Source organism: Macrotis lagotis, chromosome X (genome assembly GCF_037893015.1).
Source record: "Macrotis lagotis isolate mMagLag1 chromosome X, bilby.v1.9.chrom.fasta, whole genome shotgun sequence".
In the NCBI taxonomy this organism is placed as follows: domain Eukaryota; kingdom Metazoa; phylum Chordata; class Mammalia; order Peramelemorphia; family Peramelidae; genus Macrotis; species Macrotis lagotis.
The window spans coordinates 320,264,716-320,285,710 of NC_133666.1; the positions used below are offsets into that span (position 1 = coordinate 320,264,716).

General features: G+C 34.4%; 1 pseudogene; it reads left to right on the forward strand.

Annotated features, from left to right (window-relative positions):
- Nucleotides 1–13,248: 13,248 nt before the first annotated feature.
- On the forward strand, nucleotides 13,249–13,731 carry LOC141501459 (prostaglandin E synthase 3-like; annotated as a pseudogene).
- The last annotated feature ends 7,264 nt before the right edge of the window (nucleotides 13,732–20,995 follow it).

Consider the following 20,995-nt stretch of genomic DNA (forward strand, 5'->3'; position numbering starts at 1 on the left):
CTGTTTGTCAACTGTAGAATGGCTTGATGGACAACATCTTTCAAGAAATCATTAAGGATGGCCTCAGACATTTAATAATTAACTAACTCTGTGACCTTGGGCAAGTCACTTAACCCTATTACCTTGCCAAAAAAAGAAATAAATCATTAAAGTACCCTGATATCCTAGAACCAGTGGCTAAAATTGTCATTGAAATAATCCAGTGATAATCTCCTGAAAGGGATCCAAAAATGAAAACAGCAAGGAATACTGTAGCTAAATTTCCGAATTCTCAGATCAAGGGGGTGGAGCCAAGATGGCGACAAAAAGGTACCAAGTCTTAGGCGCTCTCTGATAAAACGTGAAACTAAGGATTCTAACTAAACTTTTGAAAGACAGAACCCACACAGGGACCCATTGAGGCAGTTCTCCTACTCAAGGTAACCTGGAAAATAGCAGAAAGGCTCTGCTCCCCGGAGGTCTGAGGGGAGCCCGCCAGAGGGGTGGCCCGCCAGAGCAAAAGAACTTCAGCCTCCCGGAAGCATCCACAGGATGCTGGGAGCTGTGGCTCACAGCAGTGGGGGAGTCTCCTGAGCTGCACCCCGGGGAGCACCCCGCAGAAAGTGGGGGAAAAGCAGGGGAACTCTGCCAGAACGAGCACATGGAACCCAGCCCTCAGGGCACACAGCCAGCTGAGTGGACTTTCTGCAGCCCAGATCCAGAAACAGAAGCAAGAGCCTCCAGGGCATGAGCCCATCATTGAGCTGAGGGAGGGGAGTGAAGAGAGACTGCTGAGCTCTGTCCTCTGTCTCTGGAACAGGACTCTGGGGCTCTGACCACATTCAGATCCTGAGAGCAGTCTAGGCCCCCCATAGAACAGCAGGGTCCCCCCACCTCAGCCCCATGGCAGAGATGGCAGAGGGGGGCACTTATGGTCATTCACAGACCAGGAGGGAGGACAGAGCCTCACACACTGAAACCCTTGTGGGAGTGTCCCAAAAGCTCAGGAAGCACCTCAAAACCAAGCTCAGGCTGGGAAAATGAGCAAACAGAGAAATGAGAGGAAGACCATTGAGAAATATTTTGTACATGAGCCCAAGAAGGATCAAAATACTCAGTGTGAAGATGAGGAAGCACAAGCTCCTGCATCTAAAGACTCCAAGCAAAACAGAAATGGGGTTCAGGCTATGACAGAGCTCAAAAAAGACTTTGAAAATCAAATGAGGGAGTTGGAAGAAAAACTGGGAAAAGAAAGGAGAGAGATGCAGGAAAAACATGAAAATGAAGTCAACAGCTTAGTCAAGGAAATCCAAAAAAATGCTGAAGAAAATAGCATGCTAAAAACCAGCTTAGGTCAAATGGATAAAACAGTTCAAAAAATTATTGAGGAGAAAAATGCCTTAATAAGCAAAATTGGCCAGATGGAAAAAGAAATAAGAAAAATCTTTGAGGAGAACAAATCCTTCAGACAAAGAATACAATTCAGGGAGATTGAAGAATTTACCAGAAATCAGGAATCAATACTTCAAAACCAAAAAAATGAAAAATTAGAAGAAAATGTGAAATAACTCATTGAAAAAAACAACTGATATGGAAAACAGACTTAGGAAAGATAATTTAAAAATTATTGGAATACCTGAAAGTCATGATCAGGAAAAGAGCCTTGACATCATTTTCAAAGAAGCACTACAGGAAAATTGCTCTGATATTCTAGAAGCAGAGGGCAAAATAGAAATGGAGAGAATCCACCGATCCCCCGGAGAAAGAGATCCCAAAAAAACCAACCCCTAGGAAAATTATAGTCAAGTTCCAGAACTCCCAAGTCAAAGAGAAAATATTACAAGCAGCCAGAAGGACACAGTTCAAATATCATGGAGCTGCAGTCAGGATCACACAGGACTTAGCAGCAACTACATTGGAAGCTCATAGGGCTTGGAATATAATATACCGGAAAGCAAAAGAGCTTAGAATGCAGCCAAGAATGAAGTACCCAGAAAGGCTGAATGTCCTCTTCCAGGGAAAAAGATGGACTTTCAATGAACCAGGTGAATTTCAAATGCTCCATTTGGAATGGCCAGAGCTGAACAGAAGGTTTGATCTTCAGATGCAGGACTCAGGTGAAGCATGGAGATTGGAGGAGTGGGGGGAAATATAAGGGACTTAATGATGATGAGCTCCATGTATTTCTGCATAGAAAAATGACACTGATAATACTCTTATGAACCTTCTCAGTTAATAGAACAGGTAGAGGGAGCTTTTATAGTTGAAGCACAGGAGAAAGCTGAATTTGAAGAAAAAATATGGTGTAAAAATGGAGTCAATAGAAAAAAAAAAGGTAATGTAATGGGAGAAAGAAAAAGGAGAGGGGGAATAGGCCAAGATATTTCATATAATAAGATTTTTCTTTATTACAATGAGCTATTGCAATGATATGGAAGGGGAGAGGCAAGGGGGAATGAGGGAACCTTTGCTCTCATCAGAGGTGGCTAGGAGAGGAAACAGCATATATGCTCAATGGGGTATAGGCATCTGGAGTAAGAAGGGGGGAGCAGGGGGAAGGGGTGGGGATGTGAATAAAGGAGGAGAGGATGGATCATGGGGAGAGAGTGGTCAGATATAACACATTTTCTTTTTTAGTTCTTGCAAGGGGCCGTGACTGGAAGTCCTGTCCAGGACCATGGGGCCAGGTGGATTCTGGGTCTAAGGGGTGGTATGGGGGCTCAGGGCTTCTTGGCCCCAGGACCAGGGATCTGTCTGCTGCACTACTCAGCAAACCTACAGCAGAGTCAAAGTGAAAGGAGAGAGAAAATATAGTACATGTTAGTGGAGAAATAAGAAAGGAGGGAGTTGCAATCAGCAATGGCAACGTTGGAAAAATATGGAAGTAACTTTTGCGATGGACTTACCATAAAGAATGTGATCCACCAATGACAAAGTTGTTGGTGTTGGAACAAAGAATGAAGCACATTTTTATTATTATTATTATTTGGGGGAGGGTGCAGAGCAAATGGGGCTTGGTGGCCTGCCTGGGTCCACATAGCATTGTGATCTTTGGGTGTCTGGGGCTGGATTTGTACCCAGGTGCTCCTGACTCAAGGATCAGTGCTCTGTCTGCCACCCAGCCACCCCTACTATTATTACTATTTTATTTTATTTTGGGTCTTTTTTTCTTCTTTTAGGTTTTTGCTGTGCAGTGGGGATCAGGTGGTTTGCATGTCACATGACTGGGTGATTGTTGGGTCTACAGGGCTGGATGTGGGCTCGGATGCTCGTGGCTCCAGGGCTGGTGCTTCGTCCATTTCGCCACCTGGCCACACCTACAATTATTACTATTATTCTTTTTTAATTTTAATTTTTTTTCCTCTCCCCTTTACTTTATTGCCCAAGCAAGTCTATATTCATGGTTGGAGGGGCATTTTGTTTACTCTTAAATAAGAATATTTTATTAATGGAAAAGAAAAACATTTGTACAAAATGAGAATTAAAAAATAAAATAAAAAAAAAAGAATTATAAGATCAAGTAAACAATCCGATGGGATCCTGAAAGTAATGATTCAAATACTAAGGAGCCGGAAACACAGGCTCTGGCAACATCAATATTAAAACATTCATGGTCCTTGAATTTGTTATGCTTGAGGACGAAAGTGCTTGAATTACCCCTCAGAATCAAAAACTTGACCATATTGTTTCAGGGGAAAAGATGGATATTCAAAGAATTAGATGAGTTACAAATTTTCCTAATTAAAAACGAGAGCTGAACAAAAAAAAATGATTTTCTAACAAGATACTCAATAGAAACATATAAGGTAATTGGGGAAAGAAAACAAAGTGATTTTCAGTAAGAATTACCTCCCTACACGGGAGGAAAATTCACAACTCTTGAGAGTTGTATCCCCATTGGAGCGAGCATACTTAGACAGAATGCATGGACATAAGTTAATTTTGATGGGATGATTTAGAAAAAAAAAATTTAAGAAAATAATGAATTATACTGAGATGGCAGGAAGTGGGAGACAGAATGGAGGAAATTACATCATATGAAGAGAAAACCAGTACAGGGAAAGGAAGAAGGACATGAGAATTACTGGAATCCAACCTTCAACACATTTGACTCAAAGAAGGAATAACACATACATTCAGTTGGGTTTAGAAATTTATCTTACCTTTCAGGCATTAGGAAGGGAATTAGGGGTATGGGAAAGAAGAACTAATAGAAAGGGGGAAGATTGAAGGAGGTGACATTCAGAAGCAAACCACTGGTGAGAAGGGACAGGATGAATAGAGAAAGAAAACTTCAATTTGAGAGGAGTTAGGATGGAGTGTAATAAAGAGTTCACAATCTTGACTGTGGACATGAATTGAATGAACTCTCACAGAACATGGAATCAGACAACAGAGTGAATTAAAACCCAGAATTCTAAATTCCATTGTTAACAAGAGACATACTTGAAGCAGAGAGATACACATAGAATAAAAGCAAAAGCCTGGAGTGATGAAATGGTGATATAATTAGTGGATCCTATAAAATCAAATTAAAAAGTACATGAAACAATAAACAAATTTAGCAAAGTTGGAAAATATAAAATATGCCTATATAAATTATCTACATTTCCATATTTTACCAACAAAGCATAGCATTAGGAGATAAAAAGAGAAATTCCATTTAAAGTGACTATAGGCAACATAAAATATTTGGGTGGCTAAGACAAACACAGAAACTATTTGAAAATATTACAATTTTACACATGAATAAAATCATATCTAAATAAATGGACAAAAGTCAAGTGATTATGGATATGCCAAACTAAATTAAGAAAAGTGACAAGTCAACACAAATAAAATTACTTGTTCAATGCCATACTGAACTACCAAAAATTATTTTATAAGCTAGAAAAATTAGTAACAAAATTCATATGGAGGGACAAAAGTTCAAAAATATCAAAGGAATTAATTGGAAAAAATTCAAAGGAAGGTACTTTAACTGTCCCAGATTTTAAATGATATTAGAAAGCAGAAGTCATCAAAATTTCCTGGTTCTGAATAAGAAATAGAGTGATGAATAAGTGGAACAGTTTATATACAAATGTACCAATAGTAAATGACAATCATAATCTACTGTTTGTGAAACACAAAGGTTCCATCTTCTGGGATAAGAACTCACTCTTTTAAAAAATTGTTGTGTAAACTAGAAAGGAGTATGGCAGTAACTAGAACCAGCATCTCACATCTCATACGATCAAAATGTATACAGGATTTTAACATAGAAGTTGACATGATGAGACAGTTAGGAGAGCAAGGAATAGTTTTTCTGTCAGATCTTTAGAAAGGGTATAACTTTGTGACCAAAGAAGAGAAAGAGAAAATTAATTATAAAATGCAAAATAAATAATTTTATTAAATTAAAAATTTTGCAAAAAGTAATGCAACAAGATTAAAAAAGAATTTAGTCAAGTTGGAAGATGATTTTTATAATTTAGTGTTATAAATAATGTTTCTGTTAAAGGACTTCTTTCTAAACTATATAGAGATCTGAATCAAATTTTTAAGCAAACAAATCATTTCTCAAGTGATAAATCGCCAAAGGATATGAACAGATAGTTCTCAGTTGAAGAAATTAGAGCTATCTACAGTCATATGAAAGAATGCTCTGAACTCTTATATTAATGAATGCATCTTAAAATAACTCTGACTGATATTAATAGAAAGGAAAATGATCAATTGTTAGAGGAGATGTGGGTAAACCGTGACACTAATACATTGCTATTAGAATAATGAACTGATCAAACTTTTCTAGAGAAAAATTTTGAATTACACCTGAAGAGCAATAAAACTGCATACTCCTTGAACAAGCAGTACCACTACTAAGTCTATATCCCAAAGAGATCACAAGAAAGTGTGCACATGTACTAAAAAAAACTTATAGCAAAAATTGAGGAGATGCCCATAAATTGGTGAATGACTGAATAAATTGACATATAGGAATAAAATAATATATTGTACTGTCTGAATGGTGAAAGTTTTCAAAAAGTTCTGGAAAGGTTTGCATGAAATGATGCAGAGTAAAATGAAAAGAACCAAAAGTAACAGTAAGCCGGCCAAGATGACAGAGTGAAGACAGGCACTGTGTTGAGTGCTCTTGATTCATGTCAAAAATAACATGAAAGAAACCTCTTAACAGATACTCGATTGACAAAATCCAGAAGAAAAACACCTACAGACAAGGTCTGCCTCAGGGTACTGTGGGTGAACTGGGAGTGGAGACTAGATGGCCAGCACAAGGACAGTAGCTGGGGGAAGTCAGAGGACTGGTCTTAGCTGCAGAGGCTTTGGTGAGTGGTGAGTCAGAGAACCAAATTTAGCTGAGGAATCTTTGGCAGGGGTGGGGGGTGGGGAGGAGCAATGGGAGGGTGAGTTACAACACAGAAAGTTTCAGAGCACACCTGCAAAACAACCATCAGGGCAAGACACCTGAGCTACATACCTTTAGCTGAGTCCTTTTCCCAGAACTAACCCTAAACCCCTACCCCAGCCCTCAGGTTCAAGTGTGGCCAACAGAGTTCAGTCAGCTAACAGGAAGATTAACTCCCTCCCCTAGGGCTCAACATGTTGATGAAGGTCAAATCAGTTGCTGATGTTGAGGGCCTCAAACACTCCAGAGAGAGCAACCACCACCTCCTACTACTTAGCCCTTGGAATTACTAAGTCAAGTGAACAATGCCTCTAGGGTTTTCAAAAGCAAACTTCTGAGAGCCAACCCCTCCCCCAACACAAGATCATAGGAAAATAAAGAAAGGTCAGTGAAAAGAGGGAGTCCATGGAGAAATAATTAGAAGAAATAGATTCTAACCCAGAGAGATCTAGAATTTCTGAGGAGAATATGAATTGGTCTCTAGCCAAGAAGGACTTCCTTGAAGAAATAATGAAGGACTTTAAAAATCAGTTGGAAAAATTGGGAAAAGATACTCAAGAGAAAATTAACAAGTTGCAAAAGAAAACTAACACCTCACAATAAGAAAACAAATCCTTGGAAAACACTATTGGACAAATACAAAATGAGAATAATTTTCTCAGCTTTTCAAGTGGGCAAATGCAAAAAGAAAATAATCCCCTCAAATCCTTAATTGGACAAGTGAAAATGACAAATGATTCTCTCAAAACTCCACTTGGGCAAATGGAAAACTCCTTCAAAAATAGAATTGACCAAGTGGAAAAGGGGTTGCAAAAAAGTAAGTAAAGAAAATTCTTTTCTTAAAAAAGAATGGAATTTGTGGAAACTAATGACTTCATGAGACAACAAGATTCTGTTAAGCAAACCCAAAATTTCAGGAAAAATAGAACAAAATGTAAAATATATCATCAGCAAAACCACTGACCTTGGGAACATCAAGAAGGGACTAACTGAGATTCATAGACCTTCATGAAAACATTGAGGAGAAATAAAGCCTGGAATTAATTTTACAGGATTTAATGACAGAAAATTTCCTTGATATCATGGAGCCAGAGGGAAGAATAGTTATAGCAAGATTACATTGATTCTCTCCTGAAAATGATCCTAAATTTAAAACAGCAAGGAATGTTGTGGTCAAATTCCAGAACTATCATATAAAAGAGAAAATCCTGCAAGCAGCCAGAAAGAAACTATTTAAATACCAAGGAACCACATTAAGAATTATGTAGGACATGGCTGCACCAATATTAAGGGATCAAAGGGCCTGGAATGAGATATTCTGAAGAGCAAGTGAGTTGGAATGTAGCCAAGAATCCACTACCCAATAAAAGTGAGCCTTCTCTTCCAGGGAAAAGATGGACATTTAAGGAAATGGGAGACTTCCAACATTTCCTGAAGAAAAGATCAGAGCTAAATAAAAAATTGAAACAATAAACAGGAGACTCAAAAGACAAGAAAAAGTTAAAACAAAGGGCAAAGAAAAAGAAAATTGCTATCCAATAAGATGAAACTGACTATACCCCATCTGGCATAAAGATTCTCATAACTCATGAGAACTGTAACCCTATTCTAAAAAATATACTTACCTAGAAGTTATGGTCACTCATAACTTATCTGTGAGATTGTTATCCAATGTGAAGAAACTGGTTATATAGCTACCTGGGAGAAAGACTCTAGTATCTCTCAAGAATTGTAACTCTAAGGGCGGCTAGGTGGTGTAGTGGATATAGCACCGGCCCTGGAGTCAGGAGTACCTGGGTTCAAATCCGGTCTCAGACACTTAATAATTACCTAGCTGTGTGGCCTTGGGCAAGCCACTTAACCCGTTTGCCTTGCAAAACAAAACCTAAAAAAATAATTTTAACTCTATTAGAGAGAATATACTTAGCCAGAAGTGATGGACACTCATGACTTTTCAGTGACTTAGAAAGAATGATTTAAAAAAAAAATACCTCCTTTAAAAGTTGACCAGTAATGAGACAGGAGGATGAAAAAGATTTAAAGGGGTAAATTTCATTACATTAGGAGATACAGAAAACATATTACAATACAGGGGAAGAAGGGAGGAGGTGAAAACCACTTGAATCTTCATCTCAATGGACATGGATTAAAGTTAACTTATACAAACTCAGGTAAGTTAAGGAAGTTAACTTACCTTTCAAGTAGTAAAAGGGGAAAGGGAGGAAAATGTGACAAGGAGAAAAAGGGGAACTAACAGAAGGAAGGGAAGGAAGAAGGGGAAAAGGAAAAGGGAAAAGGAAGAGGAAGGCAGTTGATATAGGGGGACAAAAACACTGAAGGTGGCAGAATACAGAAACAAAATATTGGAGAATATGGATAAAGGAAAAAAAGGGGGAAAATACAAACAGAGGAATGCTTAGCATGGAGGGCAATAAAGAGTTAGTAATGATAAGTTTTAATATGAATGGGATGAACTCTCCCTCAGAATGTAAGTGAATGGCAGAGTGCATTAAAGCTTACAATATACTGCAAACCAGAAACTCATTTGAAGCAGTGAGATACCTATAGAGTCTTTACTTTGTGAAGACTCTTTGTAAAAGTTCTGAGCAAAATGTATTTTGCTTTAGCTGAGGTGAAAAAAGCAGGGGTAGCAATCCTTATTTCAGACAAAGCAGCTGCAAAAACAGATAGTGTTAAAAGAAATAAGGAAAAGAACTATATATGATATCTTTAGATGCTTACATGAATAAATTAGAGAAAGAGGAAATCAGTGAACTAAATATGCAACTAAACAACTAGAGAAAGAACAAATTAAAAACCCCAAATTGAATACCAAATTGTATATTCAAAAAATTAAAGGAGATATTAATAAAATTGAAAACAAGCAAACTATTGAACTAATAAAACCAAAAGCTGTATTTATGAAAAAAAAGCAACAAAACCAATAAACCTCTGGTCAATTTGATTTTTAAAAAACAAGAAGAAACCAGAATTGCTAGTATCAGAAATGAAAAAGGTGAACTCACCACCAAGGAACACATTAAAGGAATAATTTGAAATTATTTTGCCCAATTCTATGCCAATAAATTTGATAATCTATGTGAAATGGATGAATATTTACTAAAAATATAAGTTGCCCAGATTAAATGAAGAGGAATATAAAAACCTAAATAACCTTATCTCAGAAAAAGAAATTCAACAAGCAATTACTGAATTCCCTAAGAAAAAATCTCCAGTGTCATATGGATTTGCAAGTGAATTCTAGCAAACATTAAAGGAACAATGCTTCCAATTCTTTATAAACTTTTTGGAAAAATAGATGAAGATGGAACCCTGCCTAACTGTTTATATGACACCAATATGCTGTTGACACCTAAAACAGGAAGAGTTAAAACAGAAACAGAAAATTATAGACTTATCTCCCAGTTGAATACCGATGCTAAAATCATAAATAAAATCCTAGCAAAATGATTATAATGACTTATCATTATGATAATACATTATGATCAAGTAGGATTTATCACAGGAATGCAGGGTTGGTACCATATTAGGAAAACTGAAAGTATAATTATTTATATCAATAGTAAACCTATCAGAAATTATATTGCTATAACAATAGATACTGAAAAAAGCTTTTGACAAAATACAGCACCCATTCTTTTTTTTATTATTTGCAAGGCAATGGGGTTAAGTGGCATGCCCAAGGCAATTAATAAGTGTCTGAGGCTGGATTTGAACTCAGGTACTCCTGACTCCAGGGCTGGTGCTCTATCCACTGTACAACCTAGCCACCCCAAACATCACTCACTCTTTTTTTTTAGGTCTTTGCAAGGCAAATGGAGTTAAGTGGCTTGCCCAAGGCCACACAGCTACTTAATTATTAAGTGTCTGAGTCCGGATTTGAACCCAGGTACTCCTGATTCCAAGGCCGGTGCTTTATCCACTACGCCACCTAGCCACCCAACATCACTCATTCTTACTAAAAACACTAGTGAGTGTAGGAATAAATGGATTGTTCCTTAAAATAATTAAGCAGTATCTATCTGAAACCATCAACAAATTTGCAACAGGGATAGGCTACAGGCATTATCAATAAGTTCAGGGGTGAGACAAGGATGCCCATTATCACCATTACTATTCAATATTGTATTTTAAATATTAGCTTCAGCAATAAGAGAAAAAAAGAAATAGAAGGAATTAGAATTTGGAAGGAAGAGACAAAATTCTCACTCTTTCCAGATGACATGATGGTATACCTAGAGAAACCCTAACAATCATCTAAAAAACTACTAGACATAATAAACAACTTCAGCAAAGTCACAGGATATAAAAAAAACCCCTCATAGATCCTCAAAATTTCTATCTATGATTAGCAGGATACCGCAGAAAGAGCTAGAAAGAGAAATCCCTTTCAAAGTAACCAAAGACAATATAGAATACCTGGGAGTTTACCTGCTAAGGCAGACTCAAAAAATTTTTGAAAACAATTACAAAACACTTCTCACACAAATAAAAGCAGATTTAAATAACTAGGCAAACATGAACAACTCATGAATAGGTCAAATAAGTATAATAAAAATGACAATTCTGCTAAAACCAAACTACCTGTTTAGTCCCCTCCCAATCAAAATTCCCCCCCAAAAAAATACTTTAATGAGTTAGAAAAAAATGTAAGTAAATTCATACGGAGAAATAAAACATCAAGAATTTCCATGGATTCAATGAAAAAAATGTGTATAAGAAAGAGGCTTCACCTTACAAGATCTAAAGTTATATTTTAAAGCATCAATCATCAAAACCGTCTAGTATTTGCTAAGAAATAGAGTGGTAGATCATTGGAATAGATTATCTGCAATAGTAGGAAATGATTATAATAATCTGATGTTTGATAAACCAAAAGAGTTCAGCTATTGGGATAAAAACTCTCTTTGAGGAAAAACTGTTGGGAAAATTGGAAGAAATTTGGATCACACCCTACACCAAGATGAGATCAAAATGGATACAGGATTTAGGCATTAAAAAAAAATATGATAAGCAAACTAGAAGAACAAAAGGTAGTATACCTGTCAGATCTATGGAAAGGGAAGCAATTTATGACCAAGGAACAGATGGAGAACATCATTAAAACAAACTAGATAATTTTAATTTCATCAAATTTAAAAGCTCTTACATAGACACAAGCACTCTAGCGAGGATAAAAAGAAATGTAATAATTGGAAAACTTTTTTTACTACTAGTATTTTTGACAAAGGACTCATTTCTAAAATAAACAGAGAACTTACTCAAATTTTTCAAAAAAGCAAGCCATACCTCAATTTACAAATGGTCAAAGGATATGCAAAGGCATTTACAGATGAGGAAATCAAAAGCAATCTATAGTTATGTGAAAAATTTTTCTAAATCACTACTTTTTAGAGATATGAAGATTAAAGCATCTCTGATGTACCACCTCACACTTGTCAGATTGGCCAATATTACCAAAAAGGAAAATGAGCAATGTTGGAAGGGATGTGGGAAATCTGGGACACTAATGCATTGCAGGTATAGCTGTGAACTCATTCAACCTTCTGGACTGCAATTTTAAAATATGTCCAAATAGCAACAAAAAACAATACATACCCTTTAACCCAGCACTATCACTCCTGGGTCTATATCCAGAAGAGATGATGAAAAAAGTTAAAAACATCACTTGTACATAAGTATTCATAGCAGCCCTGTTTGTGGTGGCAAAGAATTGGAAATTAAGTGAATGTCCTTCAACTGGGGAATTACTTAAGAAACTGCATTAACTATGCCATGGAACACTATTGTTCTATTAGAAACCAGGAGGGTTGGAAATTCAGGGATGCCTGGAAAGATTTGCATGAACTGATGCTGAATGAGATGAGTAAAACTAGAAAAACATTGTACTCCTTCACAGCAACTTGGGGGTGATGATCAACCTTGATGGACTTGCTAATTCCATCAGGGACAATTTTTGGCTATCTGTGATGGAGAATACCATCTTTATCCAGAGAAAGAATTATGGAGTTTGAACAAAGACCAAAGATTATTACCTTCAATTTAGGGGAAAAACTATTATCTTATTATGTACTTTTGCCATCTCTTATACTTTACTTTACTTATTTAAGGATACGATTTTTCTCTCTCATTACCTTCAACTTAGATCATTGTAAGCCATGGAAACAATGTAAAGACAACAGACTGTCTTCTGTGGGTGGTGGAGGGAGGAAAACAAGAATAGGGGAAAAATTAAAAAACTCAAAATAAATAAAATTTTTCTTTGAAAAAAAATAAAAGTAAAAGTAGTATTGTGTGATGATAAACTTGGTGGATTTACTCACCTTAGCAGTACACTAATCAAAGACAATTCTAAAGGAGTTGTGATGGAAAATGCAATACACATCTAGAGCCATAGATTGAGAATGTAGATGAAAACTTACCAGTTTCACTTTTTAACACTTGTTTTATATTTTATGGAATTTTTTCTTTCATGCACATTTTTCCTTATTGTTCTGATATTTTACATCTAGATTAATATGGAAATATATCTAATATTATTGTACATATATTACATATGTCAGATTGCTTTCTGTGAGGGGCACAAGGGAAGAAAGGGAATGAGGGAGAAAAATGTGCTACTACAACTGTTACCAAAAAATGATGGTTGAATACTGTCTTTACATGTAGTTAGAAAAATAAATGAATACGTTTAAAAAAAAAAACTATCAGGCAGCCTGAGGGGAGAGAGCAAGAGAGAGGAGAGGAGAGGAGAAGCAGAGACCTGAGGAGGAGGAGGTACCTAGCTGGAGCCATCCCTGCTGCAACTAGAGACCAGCCCCGCCCCCCACCCTTTCACAATGCAGCCTGCTTCGGCAAAGTGGCAGGATGGGAAGGACTATGTCTTTATTGAATTTTGTGTTGAAGACAGTAAAGATGTCAATGTAAATTTTGAAAAATTCAAACTTACTTTCAGTTGTCTTGGAGGAAGTGATAATTTTAAACATTTAAATGAAATTGACCTTTTTCAGTATATTGATCCAAATGACTCCAAGCATAAAAGAACAGACAGATCAATCTTATGTTGTTAACGGAAAGGAGAATCTGGACAGTCATGGCCAAGGTTAACAAAAGAAAGGGGAAAGCTCAATTGGCTTAGTTTGGACTTCAATAATAGGAAAGATTGGGAAGATGATTCTGTTGAAGACGTGTCCAATTTTCATCGCTTCTCTGAGATGATGAACAACATGGGAGCTGATGAAGATGTAGATTTACCAGAATTAGATGGAGCAGATGATGATTCACCAGACAGTAATGATGAAAAAATACCAGATCTGGAGTAAAGAAGAAAGTGCCATCTTTAGGGTTTTGGGAAAGAAAGATAACTTCATTGCAAAATTTTCATAATTGAGATAATTCCTGCATTGGTAGTTCTAAAGGCAGACACTGTATTTGCCTCCTTTAATCCATTTTCAATCTGTTTTAAAAAGGCTTCACTAAGGGTTGGTGTGTACTATGTATGGGTCAGTTTTAAGTCAGCTGAGGCAATAACTTTATGCATGAACATTTTCCTAGACTTCCAAAAATCAATTGAGCTATAGGCAATGGACACAGTCATTGCAGTTTACAAAAAAATGTCTCTTTACTGCTTTATAACAGACACTGACATGATAAGAAAACTTAGCTTATTTTAAGGCATTTTAAAATCACTTCTCCCTGATTCAACAGGGTGGACCTAAAGAGAATCTTGAAATGTTCAGATTGTAGTACACAGAATCAAACTGCTGAAGCAAATTTAATTGGGCTGACAACTTAAACTGACAACATTGCTATACTTCCTGGAGTGTCTTTAGGATTCTTCCACTAATGTTTTATTTTAAAAAAAAAATTATTCACTTCACATTGTTGTATTTAAATGATCACTAGTTAGTGTTCCAAATGTATCTTAGCTAAAACGAGTGAAGCCCTAATTTAAGTGGTTATGAAGCCTATACATTTGGTATTGTTCGACCCTTAAACTTTTACATCTCTTAGTATGGAGGAGGAAGAACAGCTATACATTGTTGCTTGTCAATCTGTACATTTAGACCAAATTTGTATTTGCACTGTCAGTATGGAAAACGAGTAACAAAATGTTTAATACACTATTGGATTTTTTTTTGCTTTTTTTTTTTGACTCGGCTTATCACAAGGCTGAAGAAAACTTCAATTTGTGTTCAGAACAGTGAGGATTTTTTTATTGTCTGAATTCTTTTTAATAAACAGTTGAAGACTTAAAAACTAAAAAACTATCAGTATAATTGACTATAATAAAATAAAATATAATAAAAACAGTAAGAATGACATAATCAAAATAATAGACACAATAAATGTATTGAAAAAATACAGAATCAAATAAGAAAATTGTAGACAAATATCCCTAATGAATATTGATGCAAAAATCTTAAATAAAATTTTAGCAATGGGATTGCAGGAGGCTATTGCTAAGATAATACACCATGATTAATCAGGAAGAATTTCTATCAGGTAGGAAGGTATGTTTAAGTATTAGGAAAACCCTCAACATAACTGAACATATCAATAGCAAAAGAAAAAGAAATAATATGATTATCTAAATAGATACTGAAAAATCTTTGATAAAAACCACCAATTATTATTAAAAATACTAGAAAGTTTAATAATAAATGAAGTTTTCCATAAAATAATAAGTAGTATCTTTCTAAAACATCAACAAATTATGTGATGGGGATAAACTCAGTATTTCCAATAAGACCAGGAATGAAACAAGGATGTCCATTATCACTATTTCTATTCAGTATAGTGTTAGAAATGCTAATTTTATCAATGAGAGAAGAAAAAAAAATTGAGGATTCAGAAATGATAATGAGAAAGCAAAGTTTTCAGTCTTTGCAGAAGATATTATATTATACTTAGAGAACATGAGAAAATCATCTTAAAACGCCTTGAGACAATGAGCAAATTCTTCAAAGTATCAGGATATAAAATAAAAACACATAAATCATCAAAATTCCTACATATGAACAACAAAACTCAAGAGCAAGAGATAGAAAGAGAAATTCTGCTTAAAGCAGCTGGAGACAACATAAAATACTTGGGAATTTACTTCCCAAGACAAACTGAGAAACTGGATGGACACAATTACATAGCACTTCCCACACAAAAATGTCAGATATAAACAACTGGAAAAATGTCAATTACTCATGATTAAGTCGAGCTAATAAAATGACAATTCTACCCAAATTAAATTACTTATTCATAGTCATGTCAATCAAAATATCAAATAATGATTTTACTGAGGCTAGAAAAAATAGTAGCAATTCATCTGGAACAACAAAAGATAAAGAATAGCAATGGAACTGATGAGAAAAAATGTAAAGGAAGGTGACTTAACTCTACCAGATCTAAAGCTATACTCTAATATGGTAGTCATCAAATCTGTGTGACATTGGTTAAGAAATAGTTATGGATCAATAGAGTAGGATAGGCTCAAAATAATTAGTAATAAATGGCTACAGTAATCTATAGTTTGACAAACACAAAGACATTAGATTCTTGGATAAGAACTCATTATTTGACAAAAAATCATTGAGAAAACTGAAAAGTAATATGACAAAAATTAGTCATAGACCCATATCTCACACCCTTTACCAAAATAAGATAAAAATGGATACAGGATATAGATATAAAGGGTGAATCTATAGATAAATATTCTATCAGATATATGGAAAGGGGACAAATTTATGATCAAACAAGAAGTAGGGCACATTATAAACTGCAAAGTGAATGATTTTGACTTAAATTAAAAGTTGTTGCACTAATAAAATCAGTGCTGCCAAAATCAGAAGAAACATAGAAACCTGGGAAACAATCTTTATAAGTAGGAGTTCTGATAATGGTCACATTTGTAAAATATTTTTAAATTGTTTTCCTTCTGCTGTTGTAATATTCTCTCCTTTATTTGAGAGCTCTGGAATTTGGCTATTACAGCCCTTGGAGTTTTTATCCTGGGGTTTCTCTATCAAGGGGTGTTCTTTGGATTCTTGCAATTGTTATTTTGTTATCTTGCTCTAGTAGATTTGGGCAGTTCTCCCTTATAATTTCCTGCATGTTGTTTACCAGGTTCTTTTGTTGGTCCAGGCTTTCTGGTAATCCTATCATTGGTAGATTGTCTCTCTTGGGTCTATTTTCCAGGTGATTTGTTTGTCCCAAAAGGTACTTTGTATTTTTTTCAATTTTTTCAGTCTTTTCATTTTGTTTGATGGAATCTTGAAGTCTTGTACATTCATTCGTTTCTGTTTATTCAATTCTAATTTTTAAGCTTTCATTTTTTTTCAATTAGCTTCTGTGTTTCCTTGTCCATTTGGTTATTTTTACTTTTAATGGAGTTGATATCTTTGGTCAACTTTTCATAATTTCCTGCATGACTCATTTATTTTTTCCATTAGTATCTTGGAAGCTACTTCTTCTCTTCTTCCTCCCTTCTATGGTTTTTAAATTCTTTATTAAGGTCTTCAAAGAGCTTTTATATTTCAGTCTAATTTATAGACTATTTTGATACCTCCCCTGTGAATGATTTTTCACTGATTTCTTCTTCAGCCATGGCATTGCTGTCACTTTTTTGCATAAAATATTTTTCTATTGTGAGCACTCTTTTTTATTTTTTTATTCATCCTTGTTATAGTTCTGCTCCTGGTGTGTAGGGTGTATAGATTCAAGTTTTTATTTTGCTGGGACTGGTGTCTGATCCCTTGCTTGTTGTTGTCCAAGGTATTGCCTATGCAGTCATCTTTCCTTTTTCTTATCTCAGCCAATCTGATAGGTGTGAAATGATACCTCACTGTTGTTTTAATTTTTATTTCTCTAATCAATAATGATTTGTTCCATTTTTTCAAATGATTACATATAACTTCAATTTCTTCATTTGAAATCTGTCTGTTCATATCCTTTGAACATTTAGCAATTGGGGAATGAGTTGTGACCTTATAAATTTAATGAAATTCTCTATATATTTTAGATATACAACTCCTAGTTGTGAAAATTGTTTCTCAGCTTTCTGCTTTCCTTCTAATTTTGGCAGCACTGATTTTATTAGAGCAAACCATTTTTAATTTAATGTGGTCAAATCATTAATTTTGCAGTTTATAATATGCTATAATTCTTATTTAGTCATAAATTTATTCTCTTTCCATGGACCTGATAAATATAGTACTTCTTTGTCTGTTATCTATGGTATCACTCTTTATGTCCAAATCTTGTACCCATTTTGAAATTATATTGGTATAGAGTGCGAAATATGGCTCTATGGCCATACTATTTTCCAGTTTTCCCTCAAATTTTTGGAAGATAATGAATTCTTATTCCAGTAGCTGATTTCTTGGGGTTTCTGAAATAGTAGAGTGCTGTAGTTACTGTGACTTCTTTTGAAATTATCTTAACTCACTAATCCATTACTCTATTTCTTTTTTTCATTTTAATTTAACACAATGGGCTTAAGGGACTTGCCCAAGGTCACACAGCTAGATAATTATTTAGTGTCTGAGGCAGGGTTTGAACTCAGGTAGTCTTGATTCCAGGGCTAGTGCTCTATCCACTGTGCCATCTAGCTATCCCCATTACTCTATTTCTTAGTAAATACTATGCAGTTTTGATGACTGCCACTTTATAGATTAATTTTTAAATCTGGTAGAGATAGGACACCTTCCTCTACCTTTTTTTTCATCAGCCCCCTTGTTACTCTTGCCCTTTTGTTGCTCCAGATGAATTTTGTTCCTTTTTATTTTCTAGCTCAGAAAAGTATTTATTTAGTAGTTTGATTGCAATGGCACAGAATAAGTAATTTAATTGGGGTAGAATTGTCATTTTTACTATATTAACTGGACCTACCCATGAACATTTGACATTTTTCAAATTACTTAAATTTCACTTTATTTGGTCAAGGTGTGCTTTATAATTGTTCTCATACAGTTGTCTGGGTTTGCATTTAATGTTGTCTATGTTATTTCAAATGGTTTTTCTCTCTCTACCTATTGCTCTTCAGCTTTGTTGTTCATCTATATAGAAATGCCAATGATTTAGGTGGGTTTCTACTATATCCTGCTATTTTGCTGAATTTATAAATCATTTCATGTAAATTTTAGTTGATTTTTCCTCACGTTTTCTCAGTATACTATCATATCATCTGCAAAGAGTAAAAATTTTGCTTCCTCATTGCCAAATCTGATTCCTTCAATTTCTTCTCTTATTTCTAATGAAAGCATTTCTAATGCTATATGAAATATTATGTATTCTTTTTCTTCTCTTATTGCTATGGGTAGCATTTCTAATACTATATTGAATAATAATGGTGATACTGACCATCCTTGTTTCACCACTGATTTTATTGGAAATGCTCTGAGTTTATCTCTATTACATATAATATTTGTTGATGGTTTTATATTTATTATTTTAAGGCAAACTCCATTTATACCTAAACTTTCTAATGCTTTTAATAGGAATAGATGTTGTACTTTATCAAACATTCTTTCGGCATCTATTGAGATAATCTTATATTTTAGTTGGTTTTGCTTTTGATATGTTTAATTATGTGAAATGTTTTCCTAAAATTGAATCATCCCTTTATACCTAGTATAAATTTTACCTGATTATGGTGTATTATCCTAATAATAACTTGTTCTAGTTTCATTGCTAAAATTTTATTTAAGATTTTTGCATCAATATTCAATAGTGAGATTGTTCCCTAAATTTTTGTCTGATTTGCTTCTTCCTGGTTCAGAGATCAGCATCATATTAGTATCATAAAAGGAGTTTGGCAGAATTCCTTCCTCTCCTATTTTTTTATTTTATGTAGCATGGGAATTAATTCATTAAAGTTTTTAGAATTCACTTCCAAATTCTTCTGGACCTGGAGAATTTTCCTTAGGGAGTTAATTGATGGTTACTTCAAATTCTTTTTTCTGAAATGGGGTTATTTAAGAAATTTATTTCTTCTTCTCCTAATCTGGGCAATTTGTATTTTCATAAATATTCAACTATTTCACTAAAGTTAGCCAATTTATTAGTATACACTTGGGAAAGTACGTCTGAATTATCTGTTTAATTGCCTCCTTATTGAAGGTTAGTTCACCCATATCATTTTTGATACTGGTAATTTTGATATTTTCTTTCTTTTTTTAAAATATTAGATTAAAAAAGGTTTGTCTATTTTATTGGCTTTTTCATAAAACCAACTCTTAGTTTTATTTATGAGATAAATGGGTTATTTTTGCTTTAGGGTTTTATTAATCTCCTCCTTGATTTTCAGAATTTCTAATTTGCTATTTAATTGGGTTATCTTTAATTTGTTCTTTTTCTAGCTCTCTTAGTTGCACAATGAATTCATTGATATCCTCTTTCTCTATTTTATTCATATGGGCATTTAGAGTTATAAAGTTTCCCCTAAAAACTGTTTTACCTGCATCCAATAAATTTTGGTAATATCTCAATATTATAAATTTCTTGGATATAATTATCAATTATTTCTATTTGCTATTTTATCCTCCTATTATTCAAGGAAAAAGTTATTTAATTAGTTCTTGATTTATCTTTCCATGACCCTTTATTACATGTAGTTTTTTTTGTACTATGGTCTAAGAAGTGTGTATTTTTTATTTCTTCCTTTCTGCATTTGATTATAAGGTTTTTGTGCTCTAACACATGGTCAATTTTGGTGAATGTGACATTCACTACTGAGAATAATGTATATTCTTTACCATACCCTTAAGTTTTTTCCAGAGGTCTATCATATCTAAGTTTTCTAAGATTTCATTCATCTTCTTAACTTGTTTCTTGTTTATTTTGTTGTTAGTTTTATCTAGTTCAGAGAGAGGGAGATTGATGTCCCCCATTATTAAAGTTTTGCTATCTATGTGTCTGTGTAAATTATTCTGATTTTGCTCTTGGAATTTGAATACTATACCACTAGATGCATACATGTTTAGTAATGATATAGCTTTATTACCAATGGTGACTTTTAAGAAGATATATTTTCCTTCCTGATCCCTTTTAATCAGATTGATTTTTGCTTTTACTTTATATGAGATTAGGATTGCTACCCCAATTATTTTTTTTTACTTCAGTTGAGACATAATATATTTTGTTCTACCATTTTACCTTTCCCTATTATATAACCCTCTGCTTCAATTTTTTCTTGTAAACAACATATTGTTTTAATTCATTCTGCTATCTGCTTCCATTTTATGAGAAAATTCATCCTATTCACATTTACAGTTAAGATTTCTAATTCTATTTTTCCCACCATGCTATCTTTCTTAAATTATATTTTTCTCTTTCATTTTCTCTTATTCTTCCTCAGCAAAATTTTACTTTCTTTCCACTTTAACTTTTCTTTTGAAGTTTAAATTTCTGTTTATTTTCGCTTATATCTTTGCCTTCCCTTTTATTAGTCCCTTCTTCCCTTATTTTTCCCATTCCCAATCCTTCCCTTCCCAGGTGATTAGGGTAGAATTTTAAACCCGAGTGGAAATATATTTTATTCCCTATATGGGCTAAATCTATTGCATAGAATTTACACAGAATTTACATTCTCCC